The 15,581-nt window shown below is 36.5% G+C and overlaps 1 protein-coding gene and 1 non-coding gene across 9 annotated transcripts in view; both read left to right on the forward strand.

Moving 5' to 3' along the window:
* Positions 1 to 15,581, forward strand: part of DACH2 (dachshund family transcription factor 2) — a 472,014-nt gene that overhangs the window by 191,203 nt on the left and 265,230 nt on the right. The gene's annotated exons all lie outside the window — the stretch shown is intronic.
* LOC123282762 (U6 spliceosomal RNA) lies at positions 10,862 to 10,965 on the forward strand. The gene has a single exon (XR_006523003.1). It is a non-coding gene; the product is annotated as a U6 spliceosomal RNA (small nuclear RNA).

Consider the following 15,581-nt stretch of genomic DNA (forward strand, 5'->3'; position numbering starts at 1 on the left):
ACTCATCTCATTTCCAGTGAAGACCTCTGTAGAATATCATTCTATATGCTGATTCCAAGCTTGTTACTCCCAGCAATTAATGCACTCGAACAAGGTCAGGGAGTGTATCTTCTCAGTATGTTAAAGACTTGTATTCAAAGTTCAATAAAACCCAAAATACAGTTATAATGATATTGTCTAATATGTTGGAAAGTAAAGACTTCTTTCTATATTTAGTCTATGTGGTTTAGGAAGGGAAGGGTGGGGACAAAGTGATAAGGACTAGCAATTGGAAGAAGACACACTTTAGTGTTTCCCATTTTAACTTCCAGTCTCCAGTGAGCCTCACAAAGATAACATTGTTGCTAGAGGAGACATGACAATAATTATTTTCTTATTTATTTTTATTATTATTTTTAGATTAAGGATTTTCTTATGTTGAATTTTAGGAATAGCACTTCGAAGGAATTCAACCAGAAGCAGATGTTAACAAATGGCTAAAATCACTAGAAGCAGGCATGTAGTGTCTCATTGTGTTGAGCACACTTTGATATTTTTTCCTCTGTTCAGAAAGTTGGCATGCAAATCCAATAATGGTTTACATAAGTAAATACATGTAGATTTTAGAAACTACTCAAATTGCTCAAATTATTTTCCCCTCTTCATCTTGGCCTGTTATAAACAAATATATGTTATTTATATATATGCACATATATGTGTATTTATGTATTCATATCCTTCCAATTCATTAATATACAATGATATAATGCAAAACTATAGCTGAAGGGACTAGAATATTCAAAGTCTATTTGTCAAAACATACTATAAAATATAGTCAATATAATTAATATACATTAATTATTCCTTATACCAGACTGGGATCTCCTTAATCATAGGATTTATGGTTTTTTTTTTTTTATTGTGGTAACATTGGTTTATAGCATTATACAAATTTCAGGTGTACATCGTTATGTATTTCGATTTCTGTGTAGATTACATCTTGTTCATGAACCAAAGACTAATTACCATCCATCACCACACACATGTGCCTAATCACCCCCTTGGCCCTCCTCCCTCCCCCTTCCCCCTCTGGTAACCACCAATCCAATCTCTGTCTCTATGTGATTGTTTGTTGTTGTTTTTATCTTCTACTTATGAATGAGATCATACAGTATTTGACTTTCTCCCTCTGACTTACTTTGCTTAGCATAATGCCCTCAAAGTCCATCCATGTTGTCATGAATGGCCACATTTCATCATTTCTTATGACCGAGTAGTATTCCATTGTGCATATATACCACATCTTCTTTATCCATATGTCCCTTGATGGGCACCTAGGTTGCTTCCAAGTCTTGGCTATTGTGAACAATGCTGCAATGAACTTAGGGGGGCATCTATCTTTATGCATTCGTGTTTTCATGTTCTTTGGATAAATACCCAGCAGTGGGATAGCTGCGTCATATGGTAGGTCTATTCTTAATTTTTTGAGGAATCTCCATACTGTTTTCCATAGTGACTGCACCAGTTTGCACTCCCACCACCAGTGTATGAGGGTTCCCTTCTCTCCACATCCTCTCCAACACTTATTGTTCCCTGTCTTGTTAATTATAGCAATTCTGACGTGAGTGAGGTGATATCTCATTGTAGTTTTGATTTGCATTTCACTGATAGTTAATGATGTTGAACCTCTTTTCATGTGCCTGTTGGCCATCTGTATATCTTCTTTGGAGAAATGTCTGTTCAGTTCATTTGCCCATTTTTTAATTGGGTTGTCAGGTTTTTTGTTGTTGAGATGTAAGAGTTCTTTGTATATTTTGGATATTAACCTCTTATCAGATATATGGTTTGCAAATATCTTCTCCCAATTGTTAGGTTGTCTTTACGTGTTGTTGATGGTTTCCTTTGCTGTGCAAAAGTTTTTTAATTTGATGTAGTCCCATTTGTTTACTTTTTCTATTGTTTCCCTTGCCTGATCAGAGATGGTACTTGAAAATATGCTGCTAAGACCAATGTCAAAGAGTGTACTGCCTATGATTTCTTCTAGAAGTTTAATGGTTCCAGGTCTTACACTCAAGACTTTAATACATTTTGAGTTAATTTTTGTGCATGGTATAAGATATTGGTCTACTTTCATTCTTTTGCATGTGGCTGTCCAGTTTTCCCAACACCATTTATTGAAGAGACTTTCCTTTCTCCATTGTATATTCTTGGCTCTGTCATTGAAAATTAGCTGTCCATAGATGTATCGGTTTATTTCTGGGATCTCAATTCTGTTCCATTGATCTTTGTGTCAGTTTTTGTGCCAGTACCATGCTGATTTGGCTACTATAGCTTTGTAGTATATTTTGAAATCAGGGAGTGTGATAGCTCCAGCTTTGTTCTTTTTTCTCAGGATTTGTTTGGCTATTCGGGGGTCTTTCGTTGTTCCATCTAAATTTTAGGATTCTTTATTCTATTTCTGCGAAAAATGTTGTTGGAACTTTGATAGAGATTGCGTTGACTCTGTAGATTGCTTTAGGAAGTATGGACATTTTAACTATGTTAATTCTTCCAATCCAAGTGCACAGAGTATCTTTCCATTTCCTTTGTCTTTTCCAATGTCTTTCAACAATGTTTGACAATTTTCAGTGTACAGATCTTTCACTTCTTTGGTTAAGTTTATTCCTAGATATTTTATTTTTTTGTTGCAGTTGTAAATGTGATTGTATTATTAATTCCTCTTTCTGCTACTTTGTTGTTAGTGCATAAAAATGCAACTGATTTTTGTAGGTTGATTTTATATCCAGCAACTTTACTGTATTCATTTATTAGTTCTAAAAGTTTTTTAGAGGCTTCTTTAGGGTTTTATATATATAAAATCATGTCATCTGCAAATAGTGACAGTTTCACTTCTTCCTTTCCAATTTGGATCCCTTTATTTCTTCTTCTTGACTGATTGCTCTGGCTAGGACTTCCAATACTATGTTTAATAAGAGGGGTGAAAGTGGGCATCCTTGTCTGGTTCCTGTTCTTAGAGGGATAGCTTTTAGTTTTTCTCCATTGAGAATAATATTGTCTGTGAGTTTGACATCTATGGCCTTTATTATGTTCATCAATGATATTGGCCTGTAATTTTCTTTTTTTGTGCGATGTCCTTGTCTGGTTTTGGTATCAGGATAATGTTGACTTCATAGAATGAGGTAGAAAGCTTCCCCTCCTCTTCAATCTTTGCGAGAGTTTGTGAAGGATAGGTATTAAGTCTTCTTTAAATGTTTAGTAGAATTCGTCGGTGAAGCCGTCTAGTCCTGGACTTTTATTTTTGGGGAGGTTTTTGATTACTATTTCAATCTCCTTACTGGTAATTGGTATATTCAAATTCTCTATTTCTTCTTGATTCAGTTTTGGAAGGTTGTAGGATTCTAAAAACTTATCCATTTCTTCTAGATTATCCAATTTGTTGGCGTATAGCTTTTCATAGTATTCTCTTGTAAACTTTTGTATTTCTTAGATGTCCATCGTAATTTCGCCTCTAATTTCTGATTTTATTTATTGAGCCTTCTCTCTTTTTTACTTGGTGAGTCTAGCTAAAGGTTTGTCAATTTTGTTTATCTTTTCAAAGGACTAGCTCTTGGTTTCATAGATTTTTTTTCTATTTGCTTTTTGTGCCTATCTCATCTATTTCTGCTCTGATTTTTATTATTTTCTTCCTTCTGCTGATTTTTTTCTTTCTCCAGTTCCTTTAGGTGCACTGTTAGATTGTTGATTTGTGATTTTTCTTGTTTGGTGAGATAGGCCTGAATTGCTATAAACTTCCCTCTTAGAACCACTTTTGCTGTATACCATAGATTTTGGCATGTCGTATTTTCATTTGTCTCCATGTAATTTTTGATTATCCTTTGATTTCTTCATTGACCCAATCGTTGTTCAGTAGCATTTGTTTAACCTCCACATATTTGTGCCTTTTCTGACTTTCTTTTTGTAGTTGATTTGTAGTTTCATACCTTTGTGGTCAGAAAAGATGCTTGGCATTAGTTCAATCTTCTTAAATTTATTGAGACTTGTTTTGTGGTCTAACATGTGATGAATCCTAGAGAATGTTCCATGTGCACTTGAAAAATATGTATATTCTGTGGTTTTTGGATGGAATGTTCTATACATATCTTAAGTCCATTTGGTCTCATGTGTCCTTTAAGGCCAGTGTTTCCTTATTGATCTTCTGTTTGGATGATCTATCCATTGGTGTAAGTGGAGTGTTAAAGTCCCCTACTATTATTGTGTTGCTATTTCTCCTTTTATGTCTGATAATAATTGCTTTATATATTTAGCTGCTCCTATATTGGGTGTATAGATACTTACAAGTGTTGTATCCTCTTGTTGGATTATTCCCTTTATCATTATGTAGTGCCCTTCTTTTTCTCTTGTTACAGTTTTTGTTTTAAAGTCTATTTTGTCTGATATAAGTATTGCTACCCCAGCTTTCTTTTCTTGGCCTTTTGCACGGAATATCTTTTTCCATCCCTTCACTTTCAGTTTGTGACTGTCTTTTGGTCTGAAGTGTGTCTCTTGTATGCAGCATATATATGGATCATTTTTTTTGTCCACTTGGCAGCCCTATGCTTTTTGATTGGAGTATTTAGTCCATTGACATTTAAAGTAGCTATTGATAAATGTATACTGATTGCCATTTTATTACTTTTTTCTGGGTGTTTTAGTAGTTCTCTGTTCCTTTCTTCTCTTCCTGTCTTCCCTTGTGGTTTGATGTCTTTTTTTAGTCTTATGTTTGGGCTTCTTTCTCTTAATTCTTTGTGTATTTATTATAGGTTTCTGGTTTGTGATTACCATGAAGTTCATATATAATAATCTACGTGTATAGCAATCTATATTGAGTTGACGGTCTCTTTAGTTTGACCTCTTTCTAAAAGCTCTACTCTATTGATCCCCTCCTCCCACATTTTATGTTTTTCATATCATATGTCACCTCTTATTTTCTGTGTGTGTATCCCTTACCTTCTTATCATGGAAATAGGTAATTTTAGTACTTATGTCTTTTGCCTTCCATATTACCTTCATAGGTAGTTGATCTGCTGCTTTACTGTATTTTTGCCTTTACCTGTGATTTTATTGCCTCTTTTGTTTTTTATAATTCTCTTATTCCTATTTGTGGTTTTCTCTTTCCAACTTAAATAAGACCCTTTAGCATTTCCTGTAAAACCTGTTTCTTGGTGATAAACTCCTCTGATTTTTGCTTGTCTGGGAAACTTTTTCTCTCTCCTTCCATTCTGAATGATAACCTTTCTGGCTAGAGTATTCTTGGCTGTAGATTTTTTCCTTTCAGCACTTTAAATATATTGTGTCACTCCCTTCTATCCTGTAAGGTTTCAGCTGAGAAGTCAGCTGATAGCCCTATGGGGTTTCCTTTGTGTGTCACTTGTTGCCTTTCTCTTATGGCTTTTAGGATTCTCTCTTTATCTTTAATTCTTGACTTGTTAATTATAATGTGTCTCGGTATGGGCCTCTTTGGGTTTATCTTGGTGGTGCACTTTACGCTTCTTGTACTTGGATGTCTGTTTCCTTCCTTAGGTTAGGAAAGTTTTCAGCTATTATTTTTTCAAATAGATTCTCTGTTCCTTTGTCTTTCCCTTCACCTCCTGGGATACCTATAATACAATGTTAGTGTGCTTGATATTGTCCCAGAGTTCTTTTAGACTGTTCTCATTATTTTAAATTCTTTTTTCTTTTACCTGTTCAGCTTGTTTGATTTCCTCTAGTCTTTCATCCAACCCGCCAATCCATTTTTCTGTATCTTCTACTCTGCTATTGAGTCCCTCTCATCAATTTTACCTTTCCAATATTGTCTTCTTCATTTGTGATTGGTTCTTTTTTATATTTTCCAATTCTTTCTTGATGTTCTGTGTTCATCCACTCTTCTCCGAAAATCACTGGGCATCCTTATGATTTTTTGTTTGAAGTCTTTGTCAGGTATATTGTTTATTTCTGTTTCATTTAGTTCTTTTTCTCGGATCTTGTCCTGTTCCCTTGCTTGGGACATATTCCTTTTCCTCTTCATTTTGCCTCTTTCTCTGTACTTATATCTATGTATTAAGTAGGTCAGCTATGTCTCCTGATCTTGGAGAAGTGGCCTTATGTAAGAGATTCCTTTTGAGGTCCAATGGTGTACTTCCCTATCATCACCATTTCCAAATGTTCCAGGAGTAACCCCTGTGTGGGCTACATGTATCTTTCTGTTGTAGCAGAGTTCCTCTTGCTGCAGGTGCCCAGGGAGTCTAATCCGTCCCCTTGGCCAGCTGGTTGTAATGCTGAGCTACGTGTGCCTACTACAGACACTTCAGTCACTTCATTGCTCATTGGGTGTGGGGAGCCCCAACACAGTTGGCTGCAAGGTCTAATAGCACATTCCTGTTGCAGTTTTTCTGTTATGTACGTAGGCCCCAAGCATGACTGGTTGCTAGGCTCAGGGACTTAAAATTGCTGTAGGGCTCTGGCCTGCAAGGCTGTTGTGGGCTCTCACAGGATTGCAGCTGGGTGGGGCTGGCCCCAGGCACAGGAGCACCCAGTTATTCCAGGCTTTGGAATGGGGGAAATCCTCTATGTGGCTGTTTGAGAAGCACAGGTCTTCTGCCACTGATAAGCCCCATAGCTCACAGGTCCACCCACACTGTCAACAGAGTCCAGGCCCATGCACACATCCTGACCTCCCGGAATGTACCCAGTTCCCCCACTGCAGAGGCCCCTCCACACTCCACCAATGCTCCACCCACTCCACCCACTTCTCAAGCACACTCTACCCTGCAGAGGCAGACCCACTTGTCTACCTGGAGAGGATCCAGGCACCCAGCCTATGCAGGCCAAAAAGTTGCCTGAAGTCTTGCTGTTGGGTTGGGCCAGTCCCTCGGGGGGGGTGCTTGCCCTGGCTGAGTTGGATTAAATCAACACTCTAGTGGATGGGGCAGACCCTGGGCTAACAGGCCAGAGGAAGAATTCCAGTGGTGCCTGCCAGCATCTGTGTCAGCATGCCTGCACTAGGTCACAGTAATGGTTGCCACAGATGTCTCAGTCCCTGGAGACTCTCACCTCTCACAGAGATGCACCCATAGCCTGTCAAGTAAGTCTCTTTTCACCAAAGGACTGTGCACCTTACTTTCCAGTGATTTTAGGTTACTTCCCAAAATGGGTGAATTTGTGCATGGGCCCTCTAAAAGCTGGCTTTTTTTTCGCTTAGGTCTGATAGCTTTTCTAGAGGTACTCCCCACTGTACTTAATAGCCAGCAAAGTCAGATATTATGAGATTTGTCTAAGTTGTGCTGAGGCCAAAGGATGCCTATAGTGGTAACATTCCCCTGCTTAGTCCCCTGCTCCTCCAGGGAAGGCTGCATACCTTAGGATTGCTCCCGGCAGGCTGTGGAGTGCTGCAGCTTTCAAAGGTGGCTTTTTTCTCCCCAGAAAGGAATTTATGCCACTTCCACCTCAGTCAGGAATGTTCCTTGTTGCAGAGGGTCTTTTTATCCAGTTTTCAGTCCTCTCTCAGGGGTAATTATTCCAAGAATTGTTGTAACTTGGTTGTGTTCTTGGTAGGAGGTAAATTCAGAGTCTGCCTATGCCATCATCTTGACACCAGCCTATTATTATTATTTTTTTGGTTGAGGAAGTCTGTCACTGAGCTAACATCTGTGCCAACCTTCCTCTATTTTGTATGTGGGATGCCTGCACAGGATGGCTCAATAAGTGGGCTGTAGGTCCATTCCTGGGATCCGAACCTGCAAACCCTGGACTGCTGAAGCAGAGCATGTGAACTTAACCACTATGCCACTGGGCTGGCCCCATGACAATAAACTTTTACGGAGTTACCTGTGGAAAATTAAACTGGATTAAATAATTGTTATTCAATAAACATTTAGTAAGTGTTTGCCACATGACTTGCATTCTACCAGGCTCTGCTAATGTGGAAATGTGTGAATATAAATATTATTTGCATGTGTGTGTGTATTTGTGTATGTTTTTGTGTAAAGTTTCCAAATTCTACTAGATCTATAGTGAGTCCTAATAAACAGCAAATATTACTAATCCAATAAATATTTGCCACACCAAATTGATTTAATTGAGATTGTTATTGCCTTATCCTCCAGCTTTGAGAAGGGGAACTTAACAATATCTTTTTCCTACCTAAACTCTGTCTCTTTCTATCCTGAAAGATGCTCTCTCAGTAAGTTAGAGATTTCATTGATATTCTACTGTGGCACTGTTAGTCTTATTTTGATTGAAACAGGGTTCTGGACAGCAAAATTGATGGTTGCTTACAGTGAGACTGTTGCAAAAAAGTGGTAGAAAGGCTTCATATTTAGGTGTGCCTGGGGCAAGAATTATGACCTTCCTTAAACTTATAATTTAGAAAATACTCTGCTTATTGTGTTTCTTTTAGCACAATATGGATTATCAATCTGTGTATTTAAGCACTTTTAATATCTATATTTTGATTGACATAGCTTTTGTCATTTTCAATGATTTTCTTGCCTAAACAACATATAATGGAGTTTCACAATGGACAGAACATTTATCTTTCTTGTTAGGTGATACCTTTTCCAACGCAGAACTTGTACAGCCAGTCATATATCATATAATAATGTCATCAGATTCTTAAAGACAAATCTCGTGTAGCACATTTACTATATAAGTTAATTCTTGTTACATATGAAGTATAAAGAGGAAATAAAATGAAAATACTATGTGGAAGGATGTTAGGCTTAATTTAGAATATACATTATATGTCAAAAGACAAAAGATAATTTTGCACAGTGCTATAATTTAGTCATTAGTTTAGCCCTTTGCTATTATCTAAAATAAGGATTTCAACCAAACCAAATCATTATCTAAAAACTCAGTAAGCCTTACTAATTTGTGAGATCCAACCCTCCAAATTATTATCATTATTATTTTTACTAAACTGCAAACAGAGCTGATGTTTTTTTTCCTAATCCAATGATGCTGCTAGAATTAGAATTGAATTTATACGTTTTCTTTTACTATTGGACTAGAATAAAACTAGTATATCAAAATATTCTCTAAACTGAGTAGATATCTTGTTCAGTTCACACATGCTACCATAAAATATTTTTATACGATCCCTATTCTTAAGATATGTTTAAAAATAAACCTAGAACACTGATAACATTGTGAGTTTCACCAATTTAATATTTTATTTATACTGAATGTTTGAGAGACTTTTATTTCATCTTTACTTCTGGCTTTTAATTCGCTTGTTAATTTTAATTAAAGTTAGAATAGTGAGTAACTTAGACTAGGTTGACTCTATCTAGTAAAATGTCAGTCCTATTATTTGGATTTATGGCAGCTTTATTTATTAACAGAACTTAAATTCCCTTTGATTTGAATTCTGCTTTGCTTTTTCACCTATGAAACATTTTCCTTCCTCTATGAAGCTACCACAGCAAGCTTAAGAAATGGAGAAACATTTTCTAAGACGTCAATAAGACATCATTGATATTAGAGCTGTGTTCCTCTGGAAAATTTTTAAAAAACAAAAAGAACTTATGGGGGTTATAGTGTTTAAATTTTTTTTTTCCTGAAAGAGGGGAGAAATATGTCTTTCTTGAAGAGAGACAATTGTCAAGTATGATACATTACTTTTCATTTAGGGAGGCATATTGGAATAAGACATTTTTAATTGTAAACAGCAGTTATAATTTAAGTAAGAACCTGTGACCTAAAGCAAAAACATGGTGGTAAATGATCATTAATTGTCCAGATATAGTAACTTTATGTTGTACATATCCCCACTATGCTGAATTATTTTAAATAAAGTATTTCGGACATTATTTAATTAGTTGAATTGTTACAATGAATAATTATTCTAAAAATCTGTCCATATAGTTTTTTTCTAACTATAATTCAACTAAAGTAAGTGTCTCAATCATAACTAAAATCTATGTAGGTTTAATAGGGTGTAGAGGTGGAATATTTGAAGAAGACTTGAAACTAACACCGAATGCTGGAACACTGGGCACATTGAATATCAATTGTTTTTGCTAACATTGTTAATTGAACATGATAAGCCTTGAGAGATTCTTTTGTTCAGAACCCAACTCAAATACTTTTTCTCAGGGTTAAATTATAGCCAAGGAGAGTCACATTATACAAACACACTTAATACTTTGCTCTACAGTACTATTTACCCACATTCCAGATCGCAAAAATATTACCTCTTATAAGATTGTTTCACGTTAAATTTATAAGACAAAAGTAATACAAGCCTGTTACTATTACCTGGTGGGGGAAATCAGGATTTTGCAAAGTGAAGAGGCTGATTGGAATAAAAGGCAGATGTTGTTTTCTTTTCTTTTCTTTCTTTTTTTTTTTTTTGAGGAAGATTAGCCCTGAGTTAACATCTCCCACCAATCCTCCTCTTTTTGCTGAGGAAGACTGGCCCTGGGCTAACATCCATGCCCATCTTCCTCTACTTTTATATGTGGGATGCCTACCCCAGCATGGCGTGCCAAGCGGTGCCATGTCCGCACCCGGGATCTGACCTGGCGAACCACGGGCCGCCGAAGCAGAACGTACGAACTTAACCACTGCACCACCGGGCTGGCCCCAGATGTTGTTTTCTGATAGAATAAATTCACTATTATTGCTATCTTTATATTCCACCTAATGTTCAGCAACAAGCTAATACTCAATGAAAATAGACTTTAAGAGTAGCTAATGGTCAATATTTGATATATGTAAAAGCACAGTTTATACCAAACCATCTGTGTATACCATGGAAAATAGTAGATAACTGGAAAATACAATGTTTATCTCACATATTCTTATTGGTCTTTTTTTACACTTTGAACATTAGCCAGATTCTCAAGCTAGTTTTGATTATGTATTTTTTCCAGCAACACATATACTAAAATTCAAATGATTCAGAGACAGATTAGCATGGCCCCTCTACAAGGCATGCACATTTATGAAACAGTCTCCATATTTATCCTACTCATCTTTAATGACCCGATCAAATGCCACCTCCTTTGATCTCCTCAGGTTGAAGATCTCTCTCTCTTTTTCATGCTCCAAATGCATTGTTTATGTCAGTATTTTAGTCATTGGTATACATGTATATCTTTCTCATTAGATTGTAAGCTCTGACCATGTATAATGTATGTTTATATTTCCCAAAGCATCTACCACAGTGCTTTGTACATAGCGGACACTCAAAGCCTCTTTATGGAGCTGAATTTCTATGAGTCATTTGCTGAACATTAGTTGCAGTATACACTCACACAAATACACAGGCTTATAACTTATATAAAATAAATGAGAGACCATTTAAATTTTCCAGTTGCTATAAGTTTTGGAAGTTTTCTGGACATTCAAATGATAAAGGAATTGGTGACAAATTTTAGAAAGAGAGGGGAAGGGATTGTGAATGAAAGGAGAAATGATCCTAGTTCGAGTCACTTTTTACAGCCAGTGGTTGTTTGGAATTCTAAAACAAATATATGAAACATTAAGGTATAGACTCATGCAAAACATTGTGGCAGTTGTTGACCTGTCTGGGAAATAGCTTACTCCATTATGACATTTGGATTGCTTCTTTTTCGTTGTTGTTATATGTGGTGACCTATAAGCATACCATTTTCTCTTTGGGACAACTGGAGTGACCTCTCTTCTCAATATGTATCAAAGCTTAAAGACATCTTGTAACAGCTTATAGCTCATAAAGACAATGTGTCTTTGCATCTGTTTACTTGTAGACATGGTACTATTAAAGACTTGCCATTTTTTTCCAAAAATAGTCTTTACAAAAACATATAGTTTGGAAAAGTCATGGGCATCTTATTTTTGCCGCATCTAAAGCTTTGCAAGTGCTCTGAATAAGCTGCCACTCATACACTTTGACATTTTTACCGCTCTCTCTCTCTGTATAAATGTGTAAATATACATTATATATATGTATACTCAATACGTATAATGTATGTATACACACAGGTGTATATATTTTTTTTTACCTTTTTTTTCCTTACTCAAATATGCCATGCTAAACAAATAGCTGTCTTCTATTAACTTGAGAATATTTTTGGCTTAACCTCTTTGTCTGGCTGTGCTGAAGCTCAGCAATGATTCTGTATCTTTACTGTAATTTTAAAACTTGCCATGAGTGGAAGAAGGGCTGTTGAATTGCCACCACTGTACAGCTGCACCAAGATTAAGTAAAATGTTCATCTCTGTCAAGCGCATTTACCTGAATAGAATCCTTCAAACTACAGTCATAGTTTACTAAGTGTGCTTGGAGCTCTGTGGATGTGCAAACGAAGGACCATATGGAAGTGTCTTTCTCCAGGGTACCAGTGGGTATGGTTTTGTGGGTTGCATGTGTCTGTTGGCACGGTTGGCAGTTCAACACCCTGGGAAAGGCATTGCTTTCAAACATGAGTAATTGATGAATTGTATGTAATATGCAAATGTGAATGCATAAATCTCCTGAATGACAGCTTAATTTATGTGAGCTTTTAAGAATGTGGGATTAGATTTTAATTAAATATCTTCAAAGGCACCCTGACTTATTCAGTTTTTTGGCTGCTATCTTTAGAAAGAAGTGGGGGAAGGTTTAAATCATAATTTTAGACACATTATTCACATTTTTCTACTAAGTGGTCATTGTTTCATAGAAAAATCAAGGTATTTAAAGAAGAAAGGATTTATCTTTAATTATAAAAACACTGCCATTATATAACAATGCTTGCAGTTTGTCATATATGATAGATAGATATAGGAAAATATATTTGGTTTGAAAATTAATGTCTTAAACTTCAAACATAATTCTTAAATGTATTTCAGATACTACCATATATTTTTAGTATGCCAAATTGAACAATGGTAATTATGGGAGACATTTCTTAGTACAGATTGTTGGGATATTAATACCTTATATGACTTTCTGCATATTATTACCTTAAAAATAACGAAAATAAAGACTATTGATGGAGCTGTCTACCCCTTTTCTCTTATATATGTAATGTGTATAGATGTAGCTGTGTGTGTGTATAGTTGTAACCTTTGATAATAGTATTTTGAGCCTTGTATAATATGTAGATTATGATGAAAAGAGGCTAATTAAAAATCTGAAATTTATGAGCATTTTTTCCACTTAATCTTTCTGTATGATCAGATTACGAATTAAAAGGATGTACATTTAATAGATCCACTTAAAGTGTGCTGTAAATTCTGTTAATTCTTTTAAAAATATATTTCAACTTATTTATAGTTTACAGTAAATCATATGGACCATAAGCAATAAATATAAAAAAATCTTGACCAGTTATAAGCTATGCCTAGTTTTTACTGTTTTTCCTACACATTTGCTTTCTCTTAATTTACATTGAAAAGCTTAATTTTTGACTACAGAAAAATGGCTACCTATATCTCTTCACTTGAATATGTTTTTCCTCTAATGTATCATTGTAGTGGTTAACTGCACAAACTCTGGAATCGTACTTCATAGGTTCTCAATCCCAGCCCTGCCACTAAGTGTTGTGTGACTTTGGGCAGATCATTTAACTGTGCCTAGGTTTCAAGATTTTTGCCAGGATGAGGTGACTTAATATAAAGCACTTACAAGTGTGTCTGGCACTTGGTAAGCCCTGTGCAACTGATTATTTATTTCCACTGTACCTATCATACCCTCAGTTTTACCTGACAGGCCTGTCTTTTCTCTGGCCCCGAGACAGCTTCGTTCTCTTCTCCATGATTTAGTCTGGAATGTGTCTACCATACATCCTCTTCCTGCCCAGGTCCCATGCAACCTTGAGACCTGACTAATGGCTCCTTTCCTTCATAAAGTGTTCACTGACTCCTTCCTCTGAAACAACTCCACTTTTCCTTAGCTTTCTTCTATCACAGCCTTTGTTATTTAATCATTTCCTTATTGCTTTTGTTTGCGCCAGGCTTACAGGTGTGAAACTTATAGTCCACTTGTTTGGTTTCTGTCATGGAACTTTAAAATCACTCCTAGCCCCCTGCTTATGCTGTTCTATTATGGTTGAGTTTGTTTCTTCCACCCTGAGAAGGTGCTCTTCTGTTTATTAGAAATTAAGGAAGGAAAAGTTATTTCTCTTACACTAGGTTGAGAAATAAATGCATGTAATATAGTGGATTTAGAGTCAGACAGATGAGGGCTACAGTCTGGATCTGCTGGCTGGCCTTCAGCAAGTTAGCTTCTTTGAGGCTTAGCTTCCCGTCTTAAATAGGGATAATAGGGGCTGGCCCAGTGGCTCAGCGGTTAAGTTCGTATGTTTTGCTTTGGTGGCCTGGGTTTTGCCGGTTCCGATCCCGAGTGTGGACATGGCACTGCTTGGCAAGCCATGCTGTGGCAGGCGTCCCACGTATAAAATAGAGGAAGATGGGCACGGTTGTTAGCTCAGGGCCAGTCTTCCTCAGCAAAAAAGAGGAGGATTGGCAGCAGATGTTAGCTCAGGGCTAATGTTACTCAAGAAAAAAAAAAACATTAGGGATAATAGTACTCATCTCATAGAATTATTAGAGAATTAAATGAGGTTGACGTGAACCTTAGCATAATGCTTGACACATAGTAGGTGTTGACTTGCCAAAACTGTCCTTCCTTTTAATCATCCAACAAAAGCAACAGTACTCGTAATAAAGAGCTATACAGTGGAATCAAAGCCCTGCCTTAACTGAGATCTGAAATGGAAGGAGCAGTGAGGAGGCTGTATAGGAGCAGTGTGGGACTAACTTTTCCACTTTCTTCTCTGCAGGGACCAGAGTGTGTTTTAATTTTAACACATACTATTATTTTTTAAAGGAAATGAAAAGGACCGAGATCAGGAAGCATCTGTTTGGGGCTTTTTCAGTCAGAACATGGAAATTAGCTAAACGTAAACACTTAGGTTTCTCCAGCTTTCACAGAAAGACAAACTCTACTCCACTGGGGCCTCATTGGAATTGGACTCACTTTAAATGTCATTTCTTTGGCTGTACTCATTTCAGCAATAGCAACAGCCTATTATGTACTCTTTCCTGTTTGGTTTTGTGAACTGGGTATAACTTTTTCTGTGATCTAACTCAGCCTACATTTGTGTAGAAGGTTCTATGCCTTGGTGGACTCAAGGATTAAATCGGTAAGTCCCACACAGAACTAGCCACGTGGGCCTAATGCGGTGAGAAGATCTAGCAGAGTACTTTGCACCAGCCAGCTTCTCACTAAATATCTATTTAATTTGATATTTCGATTCCTGAAGAATAGAGCTCTTTCATAGAGCATGTATGTAAGACCGTTTGCTTGTATTCATTTTTCAAGCTAACCTTTTTAGAAATGACAGTCATATTGTAAAATGCTTAGTGATAGTTTAGGTTTAACAATTTCTCTTCTGCATCATAGCATACATTTTAGTGAAAAAGTACTTTTTAAAAAAATATTACCACGCAAGCTAACATCCGTTGCCAATCTCCGTTTATTTTTTTTCTTCTTCTCCCCAAAGCCCCCAGTACATAGTTATATATTCTAGTTGTAGGTCCTTCTGCTTGTCCTATGTGGGACGCTGCCTCAGCATGTCCTGATGAGCAGTGCCATGTCTGTGCCAAGGATC

This window comes from Equus asinus, chromosome X (assembly GCF_041296235.1).
Source record: "Equus asinus isolate D_3611 breed Donkey chromosome X, EquAss-T2T_v2, whole genome shotgun sequence".
Lineage (NCBI taxonomy): Eukaryota > Metazoa > Chordata > Mammalia > Perissodactyla > Equidae > Equus > Equus asinus.